Here is a 27402-nt window from a genome sequence, read left to right on the forward strand (position 1 = left end):
TATGTTTTCCCCCTGTAATCACTGCCATCAATTGCACTAAGGTTTAAACGGCCAACACTCCCGGTTGTTTTAATTTTCACGTGAGTCAACTGTCCACGTGTACTGCATGACTTCCAGCTAAGCGCTAGAGAAGGCAATGTCGAGTTAACCTTGCTAGATTCAAGGCTTAATCCCACCATTCCATTCGTTCATGCAGTTCTTCAATTAGATTCATGCAATAGAGGAACAAGTTTTAGTCACATACCTGGAAGTCGAATGGTTGTTGTGAGGTGCTTTTTGCTGCTGCATGCATTTGTTTCAGTGGTTGCATGATGGCTTGGCTGCTGATCCATGGCTGTTTTCTTGTGCAGGTATCCTCTAGTCGGATTCACACTGCAGGAGTTGGCTTCCACGTTCAGATCTACACCCTCAAGCTGCTGATGTTGATTTTCCATAGGACAGAAACTTGTTTTCGCCATTGCTCCCGAACGATAGATCGGATCGATCTGAAACTTATTGAGCATGTTCCTATCATCATGATGCACCTCCCATAGCAAAATTGCGATCAATGGATGCACAGATTTAGAGAAAAACGGAAAATGGCTGAAGATTACAGAGATCAATTTCTCGGAAACCGTGCATCGGAATCGGCTGAAACTTCTTGGGTAGGTTACTATCACCTATGTGCATCTCCCCACAAAACAGGTTTTGAAATGGATGCATGGATATGGAGAAAATGAAAAATGGCTGACGATGATGGAGGCGGATTTCTTGGAAATCGTGCACCAGAATTGGCTGAAACTGCTTAGGCATGTTGCCATCATCCTTTTTGAAATGGATGCACGGATATGGAGAAAATGCAAAAATGGCTGACGGTGATGGAGGCAGATTTCTTGGAAATCGTGCACCAGAATTGGTTGAAACTGCTTGGGCATGTTGCCATCATCCCTGTACAACTCCCCGTAAAACGGTTTTGTAAATGGATGCATGGTTTTCACGTGAGGGAAAAAACAAATTATGTTCTATGTATTTTTGCTTCAAAGCATTCTGCAAGTTTTTTCATAGAAAGAAAAACTGATCTTGGGCTGTGATGTAGGCATGGAGATGATGGAGGAGGAGTTTGAAGATTGTAAGAGGACTTCTGAACCCTTGAGGAAGCTATCATGTTCGCCAAACCACCTTTTTGAAACCCATTTCTAGCTTCCTTTAATTTCTATAGGAAATTCCTGTAGAAGCACAATGAGGTGGAAAAAATGATGGAAAAGGTGAGGGATGGAAAGAGGGGTGCTTGCAGGCCTAACCAACAGATTCCAACCATCAGATTCCCTTTTAAAATTTAATTTGGTTCGTCCGAAGGTTCTACAGGATGTTTCAGAACTTCCTGTAGAAATGCCTAAAACTTCCTGTAGAAAAGCCTGGAACTTCCTGTAGAAAGCCAAATCTTGACCTGAATGTGACCAAATCCGAGGAGAGGTGAGTGGCCATGGAGGGAGTGTCTAAAGGGATGTCCTGGAGCCTGGTACGGACTCCTGTCCTCGTTTTACGCGCCCCTCTTTTCCTGCAAATTATTCACTGCAACCTGCAATTTTTCACAGAGATTAGTCCTACTTTCTTTTTTCTTTTTTCCTTTTTTCTTTTTTCGTTTTTTTTTAAAACAACAAGGGCACCTCATGTAGGTTTTCACCCTAATTGCCTACCTTGGGCACCTCCAAGGGAGGTTTTCACCAAGGGATCTTATTCTTTTTTCTTCTTTTTTCCAACCCATTGACCGCCTCATGGAGGTTTTCAATCAATGAGCCAATCTAAGGCGCCTCCGAGGAGGTTTTCACCTTAAATTTTTCCTCTTATTTCCATTTTTTTCATTTTTTCTTTTTTCTTTTTTCTCTTTTTTTTCTACCCTACCCTACTTGAAAAACAAAATTCTTTTCAAGTATAAGAATACTTCCAATGGAGCCATGTGCACATCGAGGTTAGAGACAAGATGATGTGGAGGCTTGAAATGCATGCTTTGACAGCTATCCGGATTTCAGAGACCAAATGATCTAAGTTTGAAGGGATCAAACATAGCTGAGGAAGAGAGTACCGCTACAACTTAGTGACTGTCTAGAACCATTTCTCAATATAGCTCTGATATCCTTGGTCCTTTTACTGATCTGGATCATGTTTCATGTCACCTTCTACCATGACTTTCACATCTTCCTCTTTTTGCTGATCTTTCTCTTGAATACATGGAAGATTTGATGGTAACCATGAGGGAACTCTCTCTCGATCTCTGATTCTGATGTTTTCTCTTCATCAAGTGCAGCCCATGGTGCTTTGATCTCCTCTTTGGAATCTTCTTTTGCCTTTGGTCCTTCAATGTTGTCAATATAATCTCTGTTTTGCAACACTCTTCCTGAGCTATGGTGAAGATCATTGAGCTCAAGAGGAGTCATTTGAACAAGTTGTGCCTTAGATTTGCAATTGGGTTGAGCTATTCCAATGTGCGGGTTTGGAGATGGTGGTACGGGTAGTTGAGTGGGGGTGTATTTTTGAGATGGATGTGGATGGGGTTGTGGTTGGGCAGGCATTTGGGGCTGCCTTAGTGGAGGAGGAGGCGATGGTTACGGTTGAGCAGGTGGTGGAGGCAAAGGAGTGGGAGGAGAGTTGTACTAGGGCCTCCACCTTTAATGAGGTGCATTCCACTGAGGCTATGGCTGAGCATAAGAGTAAAATGAATGAGCAACTAGAGAAGCATGGTATTGAGGAGGATACGACCAAGGAGGTGGTGTGGACCAAGAAGGATGAGCAGGGGGACCCCAAGAAGGCATGGAAGTGGCTTGATAGGGGTCGTAATAGGCCTGGGATGTCTCTTGCATTCCCTCCTGGTAAGTTCTAGGTCCATGTGACCTCCTTTGGTTCATGAAATAGAGTGGTTCAGTGACTCCTTTGGCCCTCTAATATGCAGCTTTAAGTCCCGGGAAGGAAGGGCACTGATTCGTAGGATGGTATTCTTCACAGACGAAACACACTTCTAGGGAGTGCATTGGACATTCGTCCCTAGGATGCCTTCTAGTGCACCTAGGACAAAAGATGTCCAAAGCCCTCTTGGCTTCCTCTTGCTTCCTTTGGATTTGCAGGGTATCCAGTTGCATGGCAAGAAACTGCCTCATCTCGCTCTTGAAATCTTCCATCTGATTTGAAAATTCGTTTTTGGACAAGGTATTGCTCCCAACATTTATATTTGTAGCCATTTGCTCCAGAGGAATGTTTTCTTCTTCTTCTTCCCTTGAGGTTCTTCAAATATTTCTTGCTGTCCACCTAAGGGTTCTTTAATCACAACCATCGAAGAAGAGAGAAGATTGGTTGTGTGAAGCAGAGGGGGTGTTGTGCAATCATTTTTCTGAATTATCTCTACTCCTACAAGGCATGAAAGGAAATCTTTTTGGTTGATTTTTGTTTTTTTCTGCTTGTACCTGCAATACTGAAATAGATTGAACTGCAACTAACTATCTTGTTGAAATGAAAATGTGGATTTGAAATGAAGGCAAGAAAGGGCTAATCTACTTTGCTGAAATCAAATTGCTAGAATGAAATGCTAGACTACGCTTGCAGAACTGAAATTCTATTCTACGCTTGCAGAATTGAAATTGCGGAATTGAAAGGCTAATCTATGAAAGCAGGAAATGTCTAATTTACTTCTGCAGAAATGAAATTGCAGAATGGATTTGAAAGAAACTACTTAGCAGAAGATTAGAGTAGGAAAATAGAAGAAAAGCAGCAATCACAAATACTCTGACGCTTCCCTGGCAATGGCGCCAAAAAGAGTGGTGAGCCCCAGTATTGCAGCAATAATTCTGAAACTCCTGGAACTCCCTTCTTTAATTTTATCAACCCGGTAGTTTGTAACAAACTTGGAAGCGATGGTGCTATATGCACAAGTACTAGCTTTTGCCGCAGCTGTCACTTGGTCAGCTGGCACAAGTCCACTAGGAGCTTAAGCCAACTTCTATGAGCTCTAAGAAGAAGCTTTTTAACTGATGGACAAAAGATAACTTAAAGAAGGCTGATCTATTTGCACAAAGAAACTGGAAAGCTGAAAGGAAACGTAAACCCTAGCAAACCCTCGTTTTACCAGCCCTACCGATGCAAGAAAGAGGATGCAAGCTACTGAAAGGAATGTCATTGACTTCTAGGAAGGTAAATACATGTATCTAATTTACTTCTATAGTAACATATAAAAATAAAAAAAAAACATCTTTTTGTATTTTTGAATAAGTTGTCAGAATTATCATGCATGTGCTTTAACTGTTTTTTACTGTGCAGAGGTGGATGGGCGAAAGGAAATGCTTGGAGGAGGTCGAGAAGGTTCAGAGAGGGCCTAAGGGGTCCCTAACACCCTTCCAGAGAGTTTCACAGAGTTTGGCTATCAAGAAACCTCATTTGTGAGCTTCTACAAGAAGTCTGCAGGGGTTCTACAAGATGTTCTGGGATTTCTACAGGATGTTCTGTAATTTTCTACAGGATGTTCAAAAATGGGATTTTGGAGGATGGATGGAGGAAGAAGGATGAAGGAGTGGGTATGGAGGTGAGATAAGGGTGTTAAGGGGTCTATGACCTTGCGCAGGAGGCTAAGGAGCGATTGGATTTGGTTCAAGGATGGAGGAAGTGATGATGCACAAGAATGTAGAAATTAGGGCAAGGTGGGAAGAGTATGGAAAATGAAGGGTAGGAATCATGGATTAAGGGTTGGAGTAGATTATCTGATGAAGGAAAGGTAGATAGAGAGGTAATACAGGTGATCTGCACACAATTTTCTAAAACTTACCAAACAAAGACTGGGCAAACCCAAGATCTAGTTATTTTGACCTAAATAACAGCAAGGAAAATGAACAGTAGTTTATTTGTAACGAAATAATGTGAAATTCTATACAAACTAAGAAATCAAGAATCTGAACATGTAACCAACTTCTGAAAATAAAAATCGAACACTAATGGTTGCATGGCGAAGTAAAGATAGTGTTTTTGGTGGCAGCAAGGTCACCTTGATCCCAGCTCTTGATCCCACTGAGGGAGAGGTGAAATCAGAGGTGCTTGATGGCCCTTTTTCTGAAGATATTCCCTTTTATTAACCTATCAAATCAATCTGAACTTGAAAAGATACTTTAATCATCAAAAGCAACCTAAATAACAAAACAAGATTTAAATCTAAATAGAAGATTTTATTCTAAGAATGCAGCAAAAACACATAAAGTAAACAAAGGAGGTACTGGGCACTTGAGATGGGCCCAACCCCAAGAGCTACAACCTCCTAAGAGAGATTTAGAGCAGTTGAAAATCTGGATTCATCTTTATTGAGCAAGAAAAGAAGAGTTACATCAAAAATTGTCCACAAGGGAAAGCTTGAAAATGTGCTAAAATGCAAAGCTAATCTACTGACTAAAATCGAACTACAAACTAGCTAACTTCTACCTACAAAGTGACTAACTGAAATGAGGCCCTAAGCCCTCTTATTTATACAAATTTAGGACCCCAACAGCCCTCCTAAATTTTAGGAACTCGGCTGCCAAAACTTGTAGTTAACAGCACTTTTACTAGCACTTGCTCAGCTGCCCTTGTGATGATCGATTTGGTGGCCCTTGAACTCCGAGCTGATGGTGGAGAATTCGAGGTAAAGGCCCATAAATGAAGGGGACACCTTCCTACAAATCCTCTCCCTTGTTCTCCCACGAATTTGGCTGCCAAGTGCTCATTAAAACCTTTGATTTTGTCTCAAAATTGACTAAAAATCTCCACAAAGCACCCATTAGACTTGTTGGCATAATGACTAACCCAATTCACTCTATTAGCATAAATATAATCAAAAAAATGTAATAAACTAATGATAATGGTGGATTAAGTCGAATTAGGAAGTTGAATGAGCCCATATAATTATCCATTTTTGGGGCTCATCAACAAGTGGATGAAACACACATGCAACTAACATGCATGTATGACCAACAAATAGCCCATCCAATCTGAGGGGTGAACCATGCTCTGATACCACTCTAGAAGACCCTCCTCCCACATCTACCCAAGTAACCAGCCAACCAAGGTAAACATGCAACGAGAGGCTAATATGATTGGATTCAACCTCCTATGTGACCTTAAGGAAGTGGAATCGATAGAAACATAACACACAGACATTCAACATCAGCTTCAAGACCCTTAGGAATAAATCCAACACTTCAGACAACTTTCCCTTGGGTCCTACTGAAGTTTTGACCATCTTAGGCCTCATTCGTTCCCATGCTATACGCATGCCAGGATCCAGAAACCCAGAGTCGCTCTTAGAGGATTACCTGCCAACGTCGAAAGATTCATTTTCCTAGTTTTGTGCCAACGTCCCCAGGATTTGAGCCACTTTTTCAAGCCCAGAGCCTAGGTCACTTCCCATAATGGAATGATAACTTAGGAGCAGTAAAAGAATAGGGAAACAATGATGCAAAAGAAATAAATTAAACAAGACCTTAATCAAACCCCTACTAGCCATGACAGGCATTTCGTCAAACACCTTGCAAACATGTAATCTACAGGTGTAACCAACAGAAATAAACATAGGGATCTCGTACTTATCTGAGAATCTCTAAGAACCAATTTTCCCTTATGTCATTTGTTGCATTATCATCTATTAGGTCATAGATACATTATCCATTCATTTACAAGTAAAAACATGTTGAGATCCATACATAGCTGTTGTCATAAAACATACATATAACCAGCACAGTAACATAAAAATACCATAAATATATCAGCCATAATATCCACATATAAATCCATACATTTACACGTAAAACCAAGGGAATGAATTCTTCATTAATGAAAGAAATAAACCCAACTGGAGATGGGACTGCCACGTTCTGCCTGACCATAGATTGGTTAAGCCAAGTATCTTTTTAGCTAATCACCCCCATGCCATATTCCAAGCATGAATGTGGGACTCATAGAACACACCAAACAATCACGAATGCCACCAGAGTTCTCCACCTACACTATGAGGAATTTGAGTGCCTCCTATTCTCTCAGGATTTACTGTAATCCACAGCGTGGTCTAGGGATCACTAGGACCTACACCGAGACACACTCTCTAGTCTTTACCATACATCCCATGTTGATACTACTAGAACCAACGGAGGAAAATCCACCTCTTGGATTTACCATATATCCAGTCACTCACCGGCAAGGATTCCTAGGCCCACTGAGGCACACAATCCTAGCTTTACCGCAACCCACAGTCTGGCTCAGGGGTTACTAGGCTAGTGGGCTTACCATGATCTACAATTTGGTTCAGGGACCACTAGGCCATGTGTTTTTCATTTTGGATATCCACCCCACTTAGCTTTGAATCCATCCAGCCATCCCAGATCAACTAAATATAAGAACCCATCTCATCAAATCTATTAAGAAATTGTTGGGTGTGGAGACTGATTATCTTCTATATTCAAAGGTATCGCCACATAGGACCCCAGTTCGAAATGGGGGCGGCAACGCTGCCCGTAAAATATTCACTGCAGGGGGGGTCCACGGGGGGGCGGCTGCGACCTTTGGGAGCCCCCCCCTAGCGGGGGGTTTCGGGGGCAGCGCCCCCAAAGCTAAAAACAGCTGTAAAATTGCCTTGTAAAAGTATAGTAATTTCTAGTCAATCTGGGCCGTTCATTAGGCGGATGATCTGACGATAGAACTTATGTTTAGTTTAGGGTTTTTTGCCCTAGAAGGCAACCCCTCTCTTTGTATGAGGGTATTGTATTTGAGGCTGTGTGATAGATGTGTATTCTGTGAGCGAGAAACAGAGAGGTGAGACTGTGAGAGAAAACAGAGGATATTACAGCGGATTTGTTGTAGGTTGTGTCTCTTCATTTTGCTGGATAATAGAAAGGAAGGACTGGCTGTTCAGGGTGGACGTAGCCCAAACTGGGTGAACCACGTATATCTATGTCTCTCTTGTTTTGTGTGTTTTCTGTGTTTATATTTCTGCAATATTTTATGTGTTCCATTGCTCCGTAATATATAATTTTCTAACAACTGGTATCAGAGCCGAAGGTCTATTTGGCTGATAAAATCGCAGGAAAGAAGGGTTCCTGGTTCGAGTGGGAGCAATGGCGGAAGATGGTAAGTTTAGGGTCGAGAAATTTAACGGCCAAAACTTCTCACTGTGGAAGATGCAGATGGAAGACTATTTGTATCAGAAAGATCTATACCTACCATTGGGCGGAAAAACAAAGATGTCGACGGGTATGAAAGACGAAGAATGGAACCTTCTCGATAGAAAGGCACTCGGAACAATACGGTTGTGCCTTGCTGCGTCAGTCGCCTTCAACATTTCGAAGGAAACCACGACAGAGGGTTCGATGCAGACATTGTCGAAACTATATGAAAAACCCTTGGCCTTAAACAAGTTATTTCTTATGAAACGGTTATTTAATATGAATATGTCGGAAGGTGGATCTGTTGCAAACCATTTAAATGATTTTAATACAGTTACAAGTCAGTTAAGTTCTGTAGGGGTAAACTTTGATGATGAAGTTAGAGCTCTGTTATTCTTGTGCTCATTACCAGAAAGTTGGAATGGTTTGGTAATGGCCATTAGTAACTCCGTTTCTGGATCTAGTACTTTAAAGTTTGATGATGTTGTGGGTGCTATCCTTAGCGAGGAAATGCGACGGAAAAGCTCCGGTGAGACATCGGGAAATGCTTTGAGTGCAGAGTCTAGAGGAAGAAAAATGGAAAGAGGAAAGAGCTCAGGATATCGCAGTAAATCAAGGAAAGGCAGATCCAAGTCCAGATCGGGGATAGTGTGCTGGAAATGTGGAAAGAAAGGACACCTAAAGAAAGACTGTAGATCTCGGAAGGGAAAAGAAGGAGATGCACAACAAGAAAACAATCATGAAGCAAATGTGACAGGTGAGGTGTTACAATATGCTTTGATTCTTTCTTTCGAAAATATTACTGATTCCTGGGTGGTAGATTCAGGGGCTTCATTCCATGCCACACTGATAAGAAATACTTTCATGACTATGTTCAAGGAGATTTTGGACAAGTTCGTCTGGGTGATGATAAACCCTGTAAAATCGTTGGAATGGGTAAGGTTCTTGTAAAACAGCAGAATGGAAACCAATGGCTATTAAAGGAGGTAAGGCATGTTCCAGATCTAAAGAAAAATTTGATTTCAATAGGGCAGTTAGGCGGTGAAGGTTGTGTGACAACATTCACAGATAAAGCTTGGAAGGTCACCAAAGGAGCCCTAGTAATAGCAAAAGGCAAAAAGGCTGGTACATTGTATTTATGCAATGGTATTTCTAACTCTGTTAATGCTTTAACTCCCAAAGGAGCAGATGCAGCATTATGGCATCATAGGCTCGGACACATGAGTGAAAAGGGGATGAAGATTCTTCACTCAAGGAATTTGTTGCCAGGTTTGAAGAATGTTGATTTGGACTTCTGTGAGAATTGCATATATGGAAAATAGAAGAGAGTCAAATTTCTCAGAGTTGGGAAAGAAAAGAAGAATGAAAAATTAGAGCTTGTGCATACAGATGTATGGGGACCTGCTCAGGTATCATCTCTTGGTGGCTCTCATTATTATGTTACTTTTATTGATGATGCAACTAGAAAAACTTGGATTTATTGTATTAAGAATAAATCTGATGTATTTGATACTTTCAAGAAATGGAAAGCTTTGGTTGAGATTGAGACAGGAAAGAAATTGAAGTGTCTTAGATCAGACAATGGAGGTGAATATTGCAGCAAAGAGTTTGATAGGTACTGTTCAGAGCATGGAATTCGCAGAGAGAAGACAGTTCTAAGAACACCACAAGAAAATGGTGTGTCAGAAAGGATGAACAGAACAATCATGGAGCGTGCAAGGTGCATGAGATTGCATGTAGGATTGCCTTTACAGTTTTGGGCAGATGCTGTAGATACTGTTGTTTATCTAATAAACAGAGGGCCTTCAAGTTCCTTGGATGGTGGTGTTCCAGAGGAAGCATGGACAGGTAAAAAGGTAAACTACTCTATTTTAAAGCCTTTTGATTGTGAGGCCTTTGTCCATATTGATAAAGAAAATAGAACAAAGCTTGAGGCAAAGTCAAAAAAATGTACCTTTATTGGATATGGTGTTAATGATTTTAGTTATCGCTTATATGATTACGAAAATCACAAAATCATTAGGAGCAGAGATGTAATATTCAATGAAAAGGTCTTGTATAAGAATCAGCTGCAGGAAAAGGAAAATAAGGAATACGCAGTTCTTGATGAAATCACTGAAAAAGGAAAGGTGGCTGAAAATAATAATAATCAACAACCACAACAACAGCAACCACCACAACAACAACAGGCACCCCAAACACCTGAAAGTGGTGTTAGAAGATCTACCAGGATAAGTAGACCCCCTGAACGATACTCTCCTTCATTATATTATTTATTGTTGACTGATTCTAGTGAACCCGAATGTTATGAAGAAGCAATGAAGGTTGAAAGCAGGAAGAAGTGGGAGGTAGCCATGGAAGAAGAGATGGACTCCTTAATGCATAACCAGACTTGGGATTTAGTCAGGTTGCCTGTAGGAAAAACTACATTGAAGAATAAATGGGTTTACAGGCTGAAGGAAGAAGATGGAGGAAAACAGAGGTATAAAGCTAGACTTGTGGTGAAGGGGTTTGCACAGAAGAAAGGTATTGATTTTGATGAAATATTTTCTCCTGTTGTTAAAATGACTTCAATCAGAACCATTTTAAGTCTTGTAGCAGCTAAAGATTTGCATCTTGAGCAGTTAGATGTAAAGACAGCCTTTCTCCATGGGGATTTGGAGGAAGAGATATATATGCAGCAGCCACAAGGATATGAGGTGAAAGGGAAGGAGAAACTAGTGTGCAGGTTGAAGAAGAGCTTGTATGGCTTAAAACAGGCTCCAAGGCAGTGGTATCTAAAATTTGACAAGTTTATGTCTGAACAAGGTTATACTAGATTTCACTCTGATCATTGTGTTTATTTGAAAAAGCAAAATGATGGCAGCTATATTATATTGTTATTGTATGTAGATGACATGCTTGTTGTAGGATCTAACATGCAGGAAATAAATGTGCTCAAAAGAAAATTGGCAAATTCATTTGCAATGAAGGATTTGGGAGCTGCAAAACAAATCCTTGGTATGAGAATAACTAGAGACAGGAAAAATCGTAAATTAACGTTGTCTCAAAATGAGTACATACAAAAGGTGTTGAAAAGATTTAACATGCACAATGCAAAACCAGTTAGTACACCTTTTGCTAGTCATTTCAAACTTAGCAAGGAAATGTGCCAAAAGACCCAAGAAGACATGGATTATATGTCTAAAGTTCCATATGCATCAGCAGTTGGAAGCTTAATGTATGCAATGGTCTGCACAAGGCCTGATATTGCACATGCAGTGGGAGTTGTAAGCAGGTACATGAACAATCCAGGAAAGGAACATTGGATGGTAGTGAAATGGATTCTCAGATATTTGAAAGGTACCACAAATAAAGCATTATGCTTTGGTGGTTCAAACATCTCCCTACAAGGATATGTTGATGCAGATATGGCAGGTGACAGAGATAACAAGAGGAGCACTACAAGATATGTATTTACTGTTGGAGGAACAGCTGTCAGTTGGGTTTCAAAAATCCAAAGTGTTGTTGCACTTTCAACAACAGAAGCAGAGTATGTTGCTGCTACAGAGGCTAGTAAAGAAATGATTTGGTTACAAAGGTTTATGGGTGAATTGGGTAAGGAGCATGATATGGGCACGTTATACAGCGATAGCCAAAGTGCCATTCATCTTGCAAAGAACTCAGCATTTCATTCCAGGACTAAACACATACAGCTCAAGTACCATTTCATACGATCAGTGTTGGAAGATGGAGAGTTGAAGCTGGAAAAGATACACACTAGCCAGAATCCTGCAGATATGCTAACAAAAGTTGTAACCAGGGAGAAACTGAGAATATGCTCAGTTTCAGTTGGTCTTCAAGGATGACGATAAAGATGAGAAACAGCCAGGTCCAAAGAGGAGTCATTGTCCAACAAATGGAGCAGCGGTGGCGTTGCTACAATCAGTCTCCAAGTGGGAGATTGTTGGGTGTGGAGCCTGATTATCTTCTATATTCATAGGTATCGCCACATAGGACCCCAGTTCGAAATGGGGGCGGCAACGCCGCCCGTAAAATATTCGCTACAGGGGGGGTCCGGGGGGGGCGGCTGCGACCTTTGGGAGCCCCCCCCCCCCTGGCAGGGGGTTTCGGGGGCAGTGCCCCGAAGCTAAAAACAGCTGTAAAATTGCCTTGTAAAAGTATAGTAATTTCTAGTCAATCTGGGCCGTTCATTAGGCGGATGATCTGACGATAGAACTTATGTTTAGTTTAGGGTTTTTTGCCCTAGAAGGCAACCCCTCTCTTTGTATGAGGGTATTGTATTTGAGGCTGTGTGATAGATGTGTATTCTATGAGCGAGAAACAGAGAGGTGAGACTGTGAGAGAAAACAGAGGATATTACAGCGGATTTGCTGTAGGTTGTGTCTCTTCATTTTGCTGGATAATAGAAAGGAAGGACTGGCTGTTCGGGGTGGACGTAGCCCAAACTGGGTGAACCACGTATATCTATGTCTCTCTTGTTTTGTGTGTTTTCTGTGTTTATATTTCTGCAATATTTTATGTGTTCCATTGCTCCGTAATATATAATTTTCTAACAGAAATGGCAAGGCTGGGTTGAAGAACATTGTCATAGCTAGAAAAAAACCCATGCCATCATAGAAAAGAACCACATGAAATACCCTAAATGCCAAATCTAGCATTGAAAATAAATATGAAAGTCAATACCTGCAATGAAGCATGTTGTAGTTGCTTGATCTTTCCTTTCCCTGCTTGATCTTTGCTTCCTGTTACCTTTTGTGCCTTTCTTTCTCCAATGACAAAGTGCTCCAAGAAACTCTAAGTGTCTAAGAGTGAGAGAGAGAGAGGGAGAGAATAATGAGAGAGCTCCAAAACTCAACTGAAAAAAGGTTACCAACTAATCCTCATAATCCTTCCTATGAATGAGGCCTCTATTTTCTTCATTTTCCATTATTTTGCTTCATTTTCCTCCTCACATTCAACTAATTACCTTTCACCTCCTTTTTCTCCTAATTTCCATTATTTTCATAAATGAATGTGACAAAAATGTCATTTTGCCTTTCCAAAGCCCTAGCCATTTCCTTTGCCAATTTCCTTAGCCATAAAAACCAAATTAACACCCCCTATGATGTCTTGCCTAACATACAGCCTGGAATAAGTGTCCCATCAACCGTGGTTATTATTTATACCTTGTATTACATGGAATTTTCACCAGGGTTGTTACATTATTTGAGTTGCATGATTACACAGAGAATATGAAGGCTAGAATAGCTATCTTCGGCGTTTAAGGGAAAGCAGACATTTGGTGGGAAGATGTGAAGCGGGTTAGAGACATCAGGACATAAGAGTTGAGTTGGCATGAATTCAAGAAACTTTTCAGGAAGAAATATTTGTTAGAGAGGTACTATGACAGTAAATCCAAGTAATTCTATGAGTAAAATATGGGATAGATGACAGATGAGGAGTATAAGACCAAGTTCCTAGAGTTGTTTAGGTATGTATCATATCTTAAGGATGAGAAAGCCAAAGTTCAGAGATTTTTTAGTGGATTACCATTATCATTTAAATATTAGATTAAGTATGATGAGCCTCGGTCACTTGAAGAATTCATTGGGTAATAAGAAGGCAACATCAATTAGAATGGTTATAGCTATGCAGGCAAGTCGCAGTTGCGGGAAAGGGTGTGTGTTATTTGCAGTACATATTTCCAGTCATAAAGGTAAGGATGTTGAGGATGCGTGTATTGAACAGGTACCCAGTTTTACAATAGTTTCAGGATGTATTTACCACAGAGATTTCAAAGTTTCCTCCTCATAAAGAAGTGGAATTTTCTATTGAGGTGGTACCAGGGGCAGCAGTAGCATCAAAGGCAGCATACAGGATGAGCACACCAGAGTTGGTAGAAGTGGAGTTGCAATTGAATGAAATGCTTGATGAGGGATACATTAGGCCAAGTGTATCACCTTGGGGTGCACTAGTATTTTTTGTGAAGAAGAAGGAAGGTACTCTCAGGCTATGCATTGATTTCAGGTAGTTGAACAAGTTAACTATCAAGAACAGGTATTGTTGTCGAGAATCGATGACTTTTTTTATCAGTTTAAGGGAGAAGTAGTGTTCTCGAAGATTGATCTGAGATCAGGCTACCATCAGGTATACATCAAAGAATAGGATATTTACAAGACTGCTTTCCATACTAGGTATGTACATTATGAGTTTTTTGTAGTTCCATTTGGTCTGACTAATGTTCCAGCTACTTTTATGTGCTTGATGAATAACGTGTTGCGTCATTATCTAGACAAGTTTCTTATTGTGTTCATTGATGATATATTGATATATTCTAAGAATGAGGAAGATCATGTTGAACAATTAGCAGCACTATTGAGATTGTTAAGAGAGCATCAATTGTATGCCAAGCTTAGCAAATATTGTTTCTTTCAGACATAGGTACATTAATTGGGACATGTTGTTTCCAAGGAAGGCATATCACTGGATCCGGAAAATATAATAGTTATTATGGAATGGGAAGCTCCTAGGAAAGTGGATGAGATAAGGTCATTTATGGGGTTAGCACGTTACTACAGGAGGTTCATTAGGAAATTCTCGTGGATTTCATATCCTATCACATCATTGCAGTGAAAATGGAAGAAATTTGAATGGATAAAGGAATGTGTGGCAATTTTTTAGCAGTTGAAGCATTTGTTCACAAATGCTCCAGTTCTAAAGATTGCAAATCTGGATAAAGAGTTTGTGGTGTGTATAAATTCCTGCAAGAAAGGACTTGGTGAAGTCTTGATATAGGAGGGACATGTGGTATTTATAAATCAAGGAAATTGAATGAGCATGAGTAGAATTATGTTACACGTGATCTTCAACTCGCAGTGATCATCCATGCTTTGAAGATGTGGAGGCACTATCTTCTTGGCAGGATATTTATACTAATGAGTGATCACATTGGATTGAGATACTTGTTTAACCAACCAACTCTGAGTTCCAAGCAAGCTAGATGGTTAACCATGATCAGTGAGTTTAATTTCTAAATCATGTACATTAAGGGAAAGGAAAACAAGGTTGCAGATGCTCTTAGGAGAAGAGTGCAGGTGAATCATATAGTAGTTATGAGTTCGTATGGAATAAATCTACAAGATTGGATCCTACAAGGAAAACAAGATGACATGTATAAAGAGCTTAGGCACAGGTTACAATAGGATACATGTGATCATGATGTGGACTATCATCTCACGTTGGATGGTTTGGTCAGATTTTGGGATAGGATCTATGTGTCAGACACTAGTGAGCTAAAGATGCTTATATTGAGGTAGTTTCATGGTAAAATGCATTCAGGTCACCCTGAATACTAAAAGACATTGACAACAGTTAAGAAGTTCTATTATTGGCCGAATCTAAGAAGGAATTTGCCAATTTTGTGGCCAGATGCTTGGATTTTCAACAAGTAAAATCAGTGTGCATGCATCCAGGTGGATTACTACAGCCGGTTTCAATTCTAGAGTGAAAATGGGAGGTCATTTCCATGGACTTCATTACCATTTTGTCGAGGACATCTAGACAGCATGATTCCATCATGGTTGTGGTGGACGGATTAAGAAATGTAGCATACTCATTCCAGTGAAGTCTATGTATTCCGCTAGTGATGTAGCACAGGACTTCATCAAGGAGATAGTGAGGTTACATTGTGTTCCAAAGAAGATTTTTTCGGACAAATATGCTAAGTTCACTTCCAAATTTTGAAAATACTTGTTTACATGTTTGGGTACAGAGTTGGTCTAACCCCCCCCCCCCAGATCCACCCAATAAACCTACCAGCAGGGGTAAACATGCTAAGAGAGAGACTACTATAAGGAATTCAACTTCCTTGGTGACCTTAAGGAAATGGAATCGATAAAACACATCAAACAAACCCATCCACATCAGCAACAACACCATCAGGAGACATGTCAGCCACTTAGACATCCTGTCCCTGAATCTCGCTGATGATTTAATCCTTTTAACCCAAATTCACTCTCATGCTATAGGCAAGACAATGAAAACAACCCAAAGTCGCTCTCATAGGCCTATGTGCCAGCTACTGTGGACTTTTTTCTGCAGACCTGTGCCAGCAACCCTGAGATTTGAGCCACTTTTCTAGCCCCGAATCTCAGCCTCTGCCCAAAACTTGCTACAGCCTTCAGAATCCATCAAAGACATGATAATAATATAAATAAATCAAAAATCAACCTTAGGGCTAGGCTTGAGCATCCACAGCCGAGATTGATATTTTGTCAAACACTTAGCATCAATGCAACCTATAGGTATAGGATACAAGACAGAGCATAAATGGTTGAAAGAATTTATGAAACATAACCAGAGGGATCACCTCCTTCTCCATTCAACTATTATATCATCAATTAGGTCTTGCATCCATCCATTTGAAAATTACAATTAAATACATGCAATAACCATGACATGAACCAATTATATAACCATGCTTATAACCAACATTAAACCATATAAATATCAGAGGTATAACAGCCATTAAATCCACATATAAACCAATTAAAAAGTTAGAGAACTTAGCTTTTATTAATCATAGGCAAATCCAACCAGGTTTGGGACTTCCACCTACCACCTGACCATAGACATAGCTGAACCAAATATCTCTTTCAGCCAGTCACCCCCATGCCATATTCCAAGCATGAATGTGGGATCTCATAGAACAACCAAGGGAATCTAGAGGTTAAACCATGTCCGCCCTCATCAAATCATGATCACACCAAAACCCAGTGCTCCGATCAGAACTGAACCGAAATTGGAATGCCATCCGAAATCCATCACCATCCTTGAGGAATTTTTTGTCTCCTTGTCTCTCAAGATTTACCGCAATCCAATCTCGGATCACTAGGCCCTAAATTCGAGAACATTCTCTCAGGATTTACCACAATCAAAACTCAGATCACTAGGCCTTAAACCGAGACATCTCCCTCAGGATTTACCGTGTATCCCACCAAAATTGATCAAGGGATTCCTAGGCATTTTGGAATGAACCTTGAGACCACCTCTGCCCTAGATTCTGAAATCCATCTAGTAAACCAAAGCTCAAAAACCAAGATAAACATCCCAACATACCATCGCACTCAGAAAAAGGAAACGCTAGGCTGAAAACCATTTTCATAACACGGAAAAACCATGACACTAACAGCAGGAGAACCATACACAACATGCAAATCCATGCATGTCCAAACAAGCTAGGAAATCACACATGAAAAAGGTTACCTGCAAGTATTCTTGTTGAAGTTGCTTGATCCTGCTTTTCCTTCCTTGATCCAAAGCTAGAGTGCTCCAAGAAAACTTTAAGTGACCAAGAGTGAGAGAGATAAAGAATAATGAGATAGCTCCAAACTTGAACTAAAAAAAGGTTAGCAAAATATTTCCCACTGATCCTCAGAAACATTTTTATTAATGAGGCCTTTATTTTCTTCATTTTCCATTATTTTCCTTCAATTTCTTCCTCACATGCTACCTGTGACATTTCACCTTCCTTTCTCCTATTTTCCTTTATTTTCATTAATAAATGTGCCAAAAATACCTTTTTTTCCTTTTAATTCCTTTTCCTTAGCCTTTTCCAATTTTCCTTAGCCAAACCACACATCTAGTGATTCCCACTAGGATATCTTTTCGTAACATTCAGCTTGGAATAAGTGTCCCTTAACCGTGGTCTTATTTTTCCTTTATTAACTTTTATTACATGGAATTTTCACCAGGACCGTTATAGAACCCTCCCCCTTGGGGAACGCTGTCCTCGGATTTAAACCATACCATGACCTCAGTAAAACCGCTGAAAAGCAAACAGATTTCCCTTGGAGCTTTATAACTTAGCTTGTTGCAGTATTTACAATGAAAGAACTGCTCAAAAGAAAAACAACATGACAATATAACAACCATAATAATATGACACCCATACTGCTTATTGGAGCTTTATAACTTAGATCATGGCAATATTTACATCCATATACATATACATACATATACCAAAACATCAGCAAAACATATTTCAAACATATACCAACATCAAACCAAAACTGCTTTGCCTCAACTGGAAAACAATGAAGGATACAGGGTTCACATCTGATCCGCCATCTCCCATGTAGCTTCTTCAAGCCCAAAGTGATTCCACTGCACTTTAACATGCTCTATGGCTCTATTCTTGAGCATGAGATGCTTCCGCTCCAGTATGCACTGAGGCTCTGACTGGAACTCTCCTTCTTGCTCCACCTGCAATACACACCAATCAATAACATGATCAACATCCTTTATATACTTCTTCAGCAATGAAATATGGAAAACATCATGGAATTTCACTGTGGGAGGCAGTGCAATTTGATATGCCACTATTCCAATCCTCTCAAGGATCTTGAAAGGCCCATAATATTGTGGTGCCAACTTGGCACATGAACCAATCCTCAAAGAGATTTTCTTGGGCTTGATGTGAATATACACATCCTCCCCAACCTCAAACTCCTTGAACACCCTGTTAACAAGAAAAGTGTCTACTCAGAACGCCCCTATCCCACTAAGGTGTGACAGTACCTTAGAAACAAACAGAGAAAACTATTTTCGTATTCTTCTTTATGAACTATAAACGAAGAGGAATAGGATGAACCAACCTGTGTCTTGCGCTAGTCCTTTGATCCAATCTCTCTCCTCTTTGACAGCTTCCAGCTATCTGCTCCCTTACTTGCCCAGCTTCACCAAGTTCCTGCAAGATCACAGAAGAGGAAAACTACACAAAGACATGGATTCATATTCATAAATAGCTTAGGATCAGATTTAAGCTAAACATGCAAATATAACAAAACATCATTGATACACAAGCATGTAGGAGAAACTCAAATAGTTTTATTGATATAACAAGAAGGTCCAAGAGGAGTTACAACCGATGATTCTTGATCCAGCATCAACCCCCCAGCAAAGGAATCCCCTCTTCACCTCCAACAAAGCATAAATCACCCAATACACTGATCTCTATCTCAAAACCAACAGCAATTCTCTGCAATGTACAAAATTCCAGCCTCTGGATCTCTGGGATGAGGGATCCATATATAGATGTATGCAAAGGGGATGAGTCAGCTTATGATTTGACTAGTGGCTTCTCTCTGTCAGTTCTTGCTTCCACTTGGAGACTGAGAGCCTCTTACTCATCCTTGGTCGAACTCAGTGAGGCAAGTGTCATTGGGGAAGATTTTGGAAGCTTCCATTGTCTGTCCACCTTGCGGAATGACACTGCCATTTGTCATTTCCCGCTCAGCGCACCCTGGTAGTGCATTTAGGTGCATTGCAACACACCTAGCTAGTGTACTTGGGTGCTATGCAACGCAGCTAGCTAGTGGAGCAGTTGAAATGATCCTGATTTGACTGATTCTGAGCAGTTTCTGGTGGAGAACTTCTGGGAGAAGCTGTAATTGGTTGACCTTGTTCCTCTAGGGGTAGGAACAACACTTTTAGGGACTTAGGATCCCTTGGTTTATGGACATTTCATGCTTAGAGCTGTAAGGCACAAAAATGTCTATAACAATTGCCCCCTAAAGTATGAGGCTGTTTATCGGGTGAAATGCTTTATTAGGAGGATCTGAAGTTCTTTCAATGTTGGGAGGAGACCTGTAATAAGATACAATACAATACATTATTTTCATACTGTTTTCATGATCTAGCTGAGGCGGGCATTCCCATGCTCAGCTTTATAAATTCATTTTCATGTACATAGGACAGACAATCGTCTGATGGTAGACTGATGATTCTGATGAAGTCATCATCCTTTTATTAGGATGATTATCTGTGTTGCAATGTTGTACATGTCAATTTCTTTTATTTTTCCTGAATATATATCGCAGCCCGGATGGATGAAACTAGATCTGGGGTCTTCAATCTCGTCCGATCTTCACTCGAAGTACAAGTCGATCCATGTGAGAAATGTTTTGAAGTCGAACATGGAAAGACATCGCTTGATTACCAGTCGATGATGTAAACTGTTAACAAGCGCGAGAGGAATCACCGATAATGATGACGACCCTCAAGGTACTGCAGTACAATTCACGTGGTGTGAATAAAGGACTTGGCGTCGAACACCACGCAAAATCTTTCGGTCGAAGGTCATTGATGTATACCTGTCGCCGGAAGTGAGAAACTTGCCATTGAGGCATGCAAGCTTCAAAGTACTGAATGGGGTGTTCCTAGATCAACTTCTTGGATAATGAGCTGATGTCGACAAGAAGCGATCCGTCAAAGGAGGGCCTTGATGAATCCCACATCAATGACACGGAATGGAGCAAATGATTTTTGATAGAGGTGAAAACGATCTGATGATATATGGTTCAGGACGGCGGTCATGAAAGAATGAAGTATAATGTATGGTAGTGGATGGGACACAGGCGACTTCTCTGGATGACTTCTCTTGAACATGTCGGTGACACTTATGTGATGGATTGGTAGCATTTACCCCAAATGTGGATGGTATGGTTGACCATGGCGATGTGACCGGTGAATGAAACAACCCAACCCGACTTAGGCACGGAGTGGAAGTGTCATGTTCAAGAGCGACTTGCTACCAATAAAGATTCTTTGAGTTTCTTCCCAATTTTTCCCCAGTCATTGCTGACCAGTACCTCTTTATTTTTGTCAAGCTTGAGGAGGATAACATATGCTTGTTCTATAATTTGCCCTTCGGGCAAACCCATCGCTATGTTTTAACGAGCCTAGCGATAGTGAAACTCGTTCTCGTCTAAAGACAAGTTTGTCGCTATTAATCTTTTTAACGAGTTTAACGACAAAGATAACTCGGTCCTTTTCAGTTTTAGAGAGTCTGAAAAGGTACGTAAAGGTAACTCCGAAATTCCTTTTTCGTCATCTAATCCCTTAAGTCCGAAAAAGTATAAAACAATACAGAAGGGATGAATTTTCGATAGTTTTAACGAGCCGAACAAAACAAGCGCTCGATCTTTTTGTGCAATAATCCCTCAGGTCCAAAAAGATTAAAATCTAGAGGAGGGATAGCACTTCCGGTCGCTTTAACGAGCTGGAAGGCCAAAACTCGGCAATCTTTTCATATTTTATGAGTCAGTTGAAAAGAGCTTAAAGAAGACTCGTCTTTTGAGGAACGAGTGATAAAATGGGTAGCAGCTGATTCCAGGTAAGGTTTGGAATTTTCCAATCACGACAGTGTCACAAGGATGGCTAGTGAAATCACTCTTCGCAGTTGTTCCTCAAAATGGGTAAACAATCAAATGGATGTGAATGATCGGCCAATGGAAAAGTGGAGGTGACGGTGCAAACACGACCAAGGCTTTAATGGCTGAAATGCTTCATTCACGGCGGTTATTCACCGGGGAATAGTTCATTTTTTAACGAGCTTAAACGCGGGTGGAAACATTTGCTCATGTCTTATGTTTATTTTTTAACGAGCTTGAACTATGTGCTAAAACTGCTCGATTAATCCAGTCATATGATAAGAATGTCTCATATAAAACGGCAACTTTTAGATTTTTGCCCCACATCCTTTCTTTATGCAAGTTAGGTGATGACTAATCCTACGAGTTTAAAGGGTTAGAGGTCCTAAAAATTTAAAAAAATAAATAGCTGCCCCTCACTTGCACTCCAAAAGGTTTGCATGCCCCCAGGTATAAAATATGGTTTTAAGGTTACCCCTCAATTTGCAGACAAAACATTTGTTCTATCGGGAGAGGCCTACCTCTTACAGGTTACCCAAAGATTGCTCGATTCGCAGTGCAAACAAAACACTTCTTCGGCGATGTCTACCGAGATAAAAAAAGGTGAGTGACTCTGTTCTGTCAACTCACATAACTTTGACAAGAGAATCTTGTTCTAGAATAACCCCTCTTCCAATCACGGACGGGGTACAGACTAGTCATATTCTCCCGCGGAAATCTACCCTATACCCGAAGTTTTCCTGCCGAAGCAGACCAGGACGCATGCCCCCTGGGTTTCAGTCATATCCCTCCGAATTACTCGCGCTCATCGGGAGGACGGACTGGAGATTGAGACATTTCTTGCGTGAAGAGACCATTTAGGGATGGTATATGACTATTTGCTATGCGTGATCCGGGAAATGAAAGCTGGTCCACGAGCTTGACCACTCTTCCTTCGTGCGGAAAACACATTACTCTAAAGAGTGAGGAGACAATGGCTCCCATGCAATAAATATAGTCTCGTCCAAGGAGTAGGTTATAATCCAAGGGTCCTTGAACTACCATTACGTTCATTTGAATTGTCTTCCCTCTCAATGTTATGGGCACATTGGTAAGGATCCCTAAAGGTCGACTGGTTCCTTTATCAAAGCCTGTCAGATTTCTCATCTCAGACAAAAGCGATGGCGAACCAAGCGCTTTCAAAGCAGTAGAGGAAAGGATACTCACAGAAGCCCCCTCATCTATGATGGTACCAGCCATGACCATTCTATATATTTGAATGATAATTCGGAATGGTATGCTTGCTGGTAAACGGGGTCTGCCTACTTGATTCCAGTCGAAGGAGACAACTAGGTTGCTTGGAGGTGGGACCGAGTAGACGGCCGGGTATGGCTCTGACGAACTTCCCTCCTGCGGTAAGGGAATGGGTAAACTGCCCCCATGTTCGTCGGAGTCTGTGTTGATGAAGAGAATTTGGACGGTGTCATCCTTGTTCTCTTCAGTGACTATATCATCCGAAGATAAAACCTCTGAAGGCAAGACCGGGTCAACTGCCGCCTCGACCTTTTGACTTTCGTCTGGTATGGATTCAGATGGTTTATCTTCGATGATAGGCGCTTCAGCCGACCACTTGAGCGAGCCAGCTGGATTCTCAACTAGCGACGGACTCGGCAAGAGTTTTTAATATCCAAGAGGAAGTCGTAACGGTGAAACCGGACGATCATCCAAAACTCTTTTTGCTTCGTCTAAGAAGGGACAACGGTGGACGGCATGATTGCCTTTGCACAGTTTACAGGGAAATCTAGCTTTCCCTTTTTGTCCTGGGGCTTCACTTTCGCTAGTTGACGGTGTGTTTTCAACATGATCATCAGAGGTTGGTGACACTGGATTGTGCAAACGAGGAGACCAGTCCCTTAGTATCCGAGGGATGCAAGGACAATCTCTGTGAAAGTGGTATCCTTTGCAAATGACACATGGCGATTTAGGCCTGGTTGGTGCAGTGTGTGGATTTTCGTTAGACGACACTCGTTTTCCCCCATTCGCCTTTGGCTCCTTCTTCTTCTTCTCTTTCTTCTTCTTCTCCTTTTTCTCCTTAGGAACTTGACTTTTGGCTTTGCCAGCCTTATCAAGCGAAGAGGAAGGAGGAGAGGAAGAATTAGAGGAAGTAGACGGTTGGTGGGCAACTCTGGACTCGTCTAATTTTTGATTCGATTGTTCAGGAATAGTGGTGTTCTGAACGACATTGGTTGAGAAGATCCATACTGGCAAGCCAATTGTCAGTCCTGGAAGCGACAATGTGGCCATATGGGGTGCACCAACATCTCCCCAAGAGGAGAAGGGACTAGGATTTCCACCAAGGGGAATTCCTTCGTTGGTAGACTCCATTTCCTCAACCTAAGATCAACGTAGGAAAAGGGGATGAATATTCCGTTTAAAATAAATTTTAAGACGCTTTGACACAACTTGTTTTTTCAATTTTTAAGAGTCGAGAAAAAACAAAAGATGACTCTAGTCTCCTTCGATTTTTAATGAGCCTGAAGTGACAAGTGCTCAGATGGACCTTTTCCGTTAAGGAGTCTGAAAAGGAACGAAAGGGACTGCTCTGGAGATCTAGGTAGAGGGAGTACCAAACCAATCACAAAACTGCAGAATACTTTTTACAGTACGGCAGTCAATCTTCCCGAATGCTGTGTTCGGTGCATTGCGATCAGTAGGGCGGCCGACACGGCTTCCTATGGATAAAAGGTTTTAAGCCTATAGGGGTCTCCCAATATATACTCGACGGTACGTGGGAGCACAAGTCCGTACTGGCACTTATCGTCTCAAAGTGGAGGAATCACCCAACCATCAGTGAGGACAACAGTTACCAGGCTTTACGACGCCGGAATACGTCTCTAGCCTAGACCTCTAAATGTTGTGCGTTAAGTTCCAAAGCGTTGTTAGATTCATTCAATTTATTTTAAGTTGATCTTTCTTAGAAGTTTGCCTTTTTGGGATCACCACGAGATGTAGATGTAATTACTAAAATGCAATCTAAAGATGATAAGCAAGCTTTTATCTCTTTTCAGCAATGAAAATCCTAGCTACAAGGGGAAAAGAAAGACACAATCTTTTCTCAAAGAGCAAAGAGCACACTGTAAATGCACTTTTCCTAAATCAAGCCAAACAGACTATCAATATGCAAATGCACATATGCATGTATTTGTTTTCACTTTCTTAATATTGATGCCTAAAAAGAAAGTTGATGTACAAATCTGAATTTGCTTTCAAGTGACAAACACAAACAAGCTTCTTTTCGAAATCAAAAGGTAGAGAAGATTACGACACTTTATGATTTTGAAATAAACACTTGTTTCGAAACTAGAAAGTGACAAATTCAAACCAAAGGCAAAAGTAAAAGCATAATCGACTGTCAACAGCAAATAAACTTTCTCCTAAGATCAAAATCGACACTTATGACAGATCTAAATCCAAGGACGACAGTATGACTATTCTACTTTTTCAATGGAAAACTGTAAATGATGTAACAAACACACAAAGAACATCTAGAGTCTTTTTGTACAAAGGAGGCGGAATTAAGGCAAAGAAAAGGTGTTTTTGAACAGACACACACTGATCACAGGCTGCAAAAATCAGAGACAAAACTGAAAAAATGAAGCAAAGAACCTCAGCTGCACAGGGCTAGGCTGATCAGCGCACCTGTTACACATAGAAACTGAATTGCAGCGCAGGTAGCTCTCTCGGGAACTGCGTTGAAATGCAGAATCTCTTCACTGTGCCTGCGCTGGGGCAGAAACGAGACTTCTATCCAGGTTCTGGGTCACGGTTTGCAGTTTAATCTATGGTTTTTGGCCGAGTAAAAGCAATCAGTAATGCACAATCAGAGGGTGGATTTAAAGGAGGTCTAAGAGCTATCACAAAGGGTAATCAGATCATTTGTGAATCAGCTGTTCAAATCATAAACAAATCCAGTGAATGGATTGAAGTAGCAGGTGTCTACTTTGCATTTGATAATGGCAAATGCAGTTTGATTGCTACTTCTGTGTTTATGAAACAAACAACAAGAGAAACACAAACAAACTAACTAGACACGATCCCCAGCGGAGTCGCCATTTTGTTAACGGGAAAAGTGTCTACTCAGAACGCCCCTATCCCACTAAGGTGTGACAGTACCTTAGAAACAAATAGAGAAAACTATTTTCGTATTCTTCTTTATGAACTATAAACGAAGAGGAATAGGATGAACCAACCTGTGTCTTGCGCTAGTCCTTTGATCCAATCTCTCTCCTCTTTGACAGCTTCCAGCTATCTGCTCCCTTACTTGCCCAGCTTCACCAAGTTCCTGCAAGATCACAGAAGAGGAAAACTACACAAAGACATGGATTCATATTCATAAATAGCTTAGGATCAGATTTAAGCTAAACATGCAAATATAACAAAACATCATTGATACACAAGCATGTAGGAGAAACTCAAATAGTTTTATTGATATAACAAGAAGGTCCAGGAGGAGTTACAACCGATGATTCCTGATCCAGCATCAACCCCCCAGCAAAGGAATCCCCTCTTCACCTCCAACAAAGCATAAATCACCCAATACACTGATCTCTATCTCAAAACCAACAGCAATTCTCTGCAATGTACAAAATTCCAGCCTCTGGATCTCTGGGATGAGGGATCCATATATAGATGTATGCAAAGGGGATGAGTCAGCTTATGATTTGACTAGTGGCTTCTCTCTGTCAGTTCTTGCTTCCACTTGGAGACTGAGAGCCTCTTACTCATCCTTGGTCGAACTCAGTGAGGCAAGTGTCATTGGGGAAGATTTTGGAAGCTTCCATTGTCTGTCCACCTCGCGGAATGACACTGCCATTTGTCATTTCCCGCTCAGCGCACCCTGGTAGTGCATTTAGGTGCGTTGCAACACACCTAGCTAGTGTACTTGGGTGCTATGCAACGCAGCTAGCTAGTGGAGCAGCTGAAATGATCCTGATTTGACTGATTCTGAGCAGTTTCTGGTGGAGAACTTCTGGGAGAAGCTGTAATTGGTTGACCTTGTTTCTCTAGGGGTAGGAACAACACTTTTAGGGACTTAGGATCCCTTGGTTTATGGACATTTCATGCTTAGAGCTATAAGGCACAAAAATGTCTATAACACACCCTATGTTCATACGCATAACTCTTTTGTTTGTCTTGTGTTGCCTTTAAATTCTTCTTTATAACCTGCATTTCCTACTCCATGTCTGCTAACATGTCTGGTCCAATAAGTACCATGTTCACTGGATCACTCCAGCTAATGGGAGTGTTACAACTCTGTCCATATAATGCCTTGAAGGACTCATCCTTAATGAATCTTTATAATCATTGTTGTATGTGAACTCAACCAATGGAAGATACTCCTCATATTTCTTTTTTTGGTGCATCACGTACATCCTCAACGTATCCTCCAAGATCATGTTGACCCTCTCTGTCTATCCATATTTATGCGGATGATAAGCTATTCTAAAGGCCAACTTTGTACCCACGCCTGCAAATAGATCCTTCCAAAACTTGGAAGTGAAATTTGCATCCTTTTCCAACACAATCTTCTTCGAAACACTTTGCAGTCTCATTATTTCTCTGATGAACACCTTTGCTACCTCATTGGCTTAATATGTAGTGTTTACTGGAATGAAGTGAGATACCTTACTCAACCTGTTAACCACGACCATAATAGAATCATGCTACTTCACTGTCCTCGGAAGACCTATTATGAAATCAATGTAAATGACCTCCCATTTCCATTCCAGAATCGCTGTCAGATGTAGTAAACCACCTGGATTCTTACATTCCGCCTTTACTTGCTAACAATCTAAACATCTAGCCATGAAATTTGCCACTTCCTTCTTTAGATTCGGCCAATAGTAGAACTTCTTCACCGTCATCAACATCTTCTGATATCCTGGATGACTTGAGTATGGCTTGGCATGAAACTCCCTCAAGATAAGCTTCTTGAGCTCACTGCAATTCGGCACATAGATCATGTCTCTAAATCTCACCAAACCATCTATCGTGAGATGATAGTCTGCATCTCAATCACCTATACATGT

Source organism: Pinus tabuliformis, chromosome 2_2 (assembly GCF_031772625.1).
Source record: "Pinus tabuliformis cultivar Carrire ecotype Pingquan chromosome 2_2, CPIR1, whole genome shotgun sequence".
NCBI lineage: Eukaryota > Viridiplantae > Streptophyta > Pinopsida > Pinales > Pinaceae > Pinus > Pinus tabuliformis.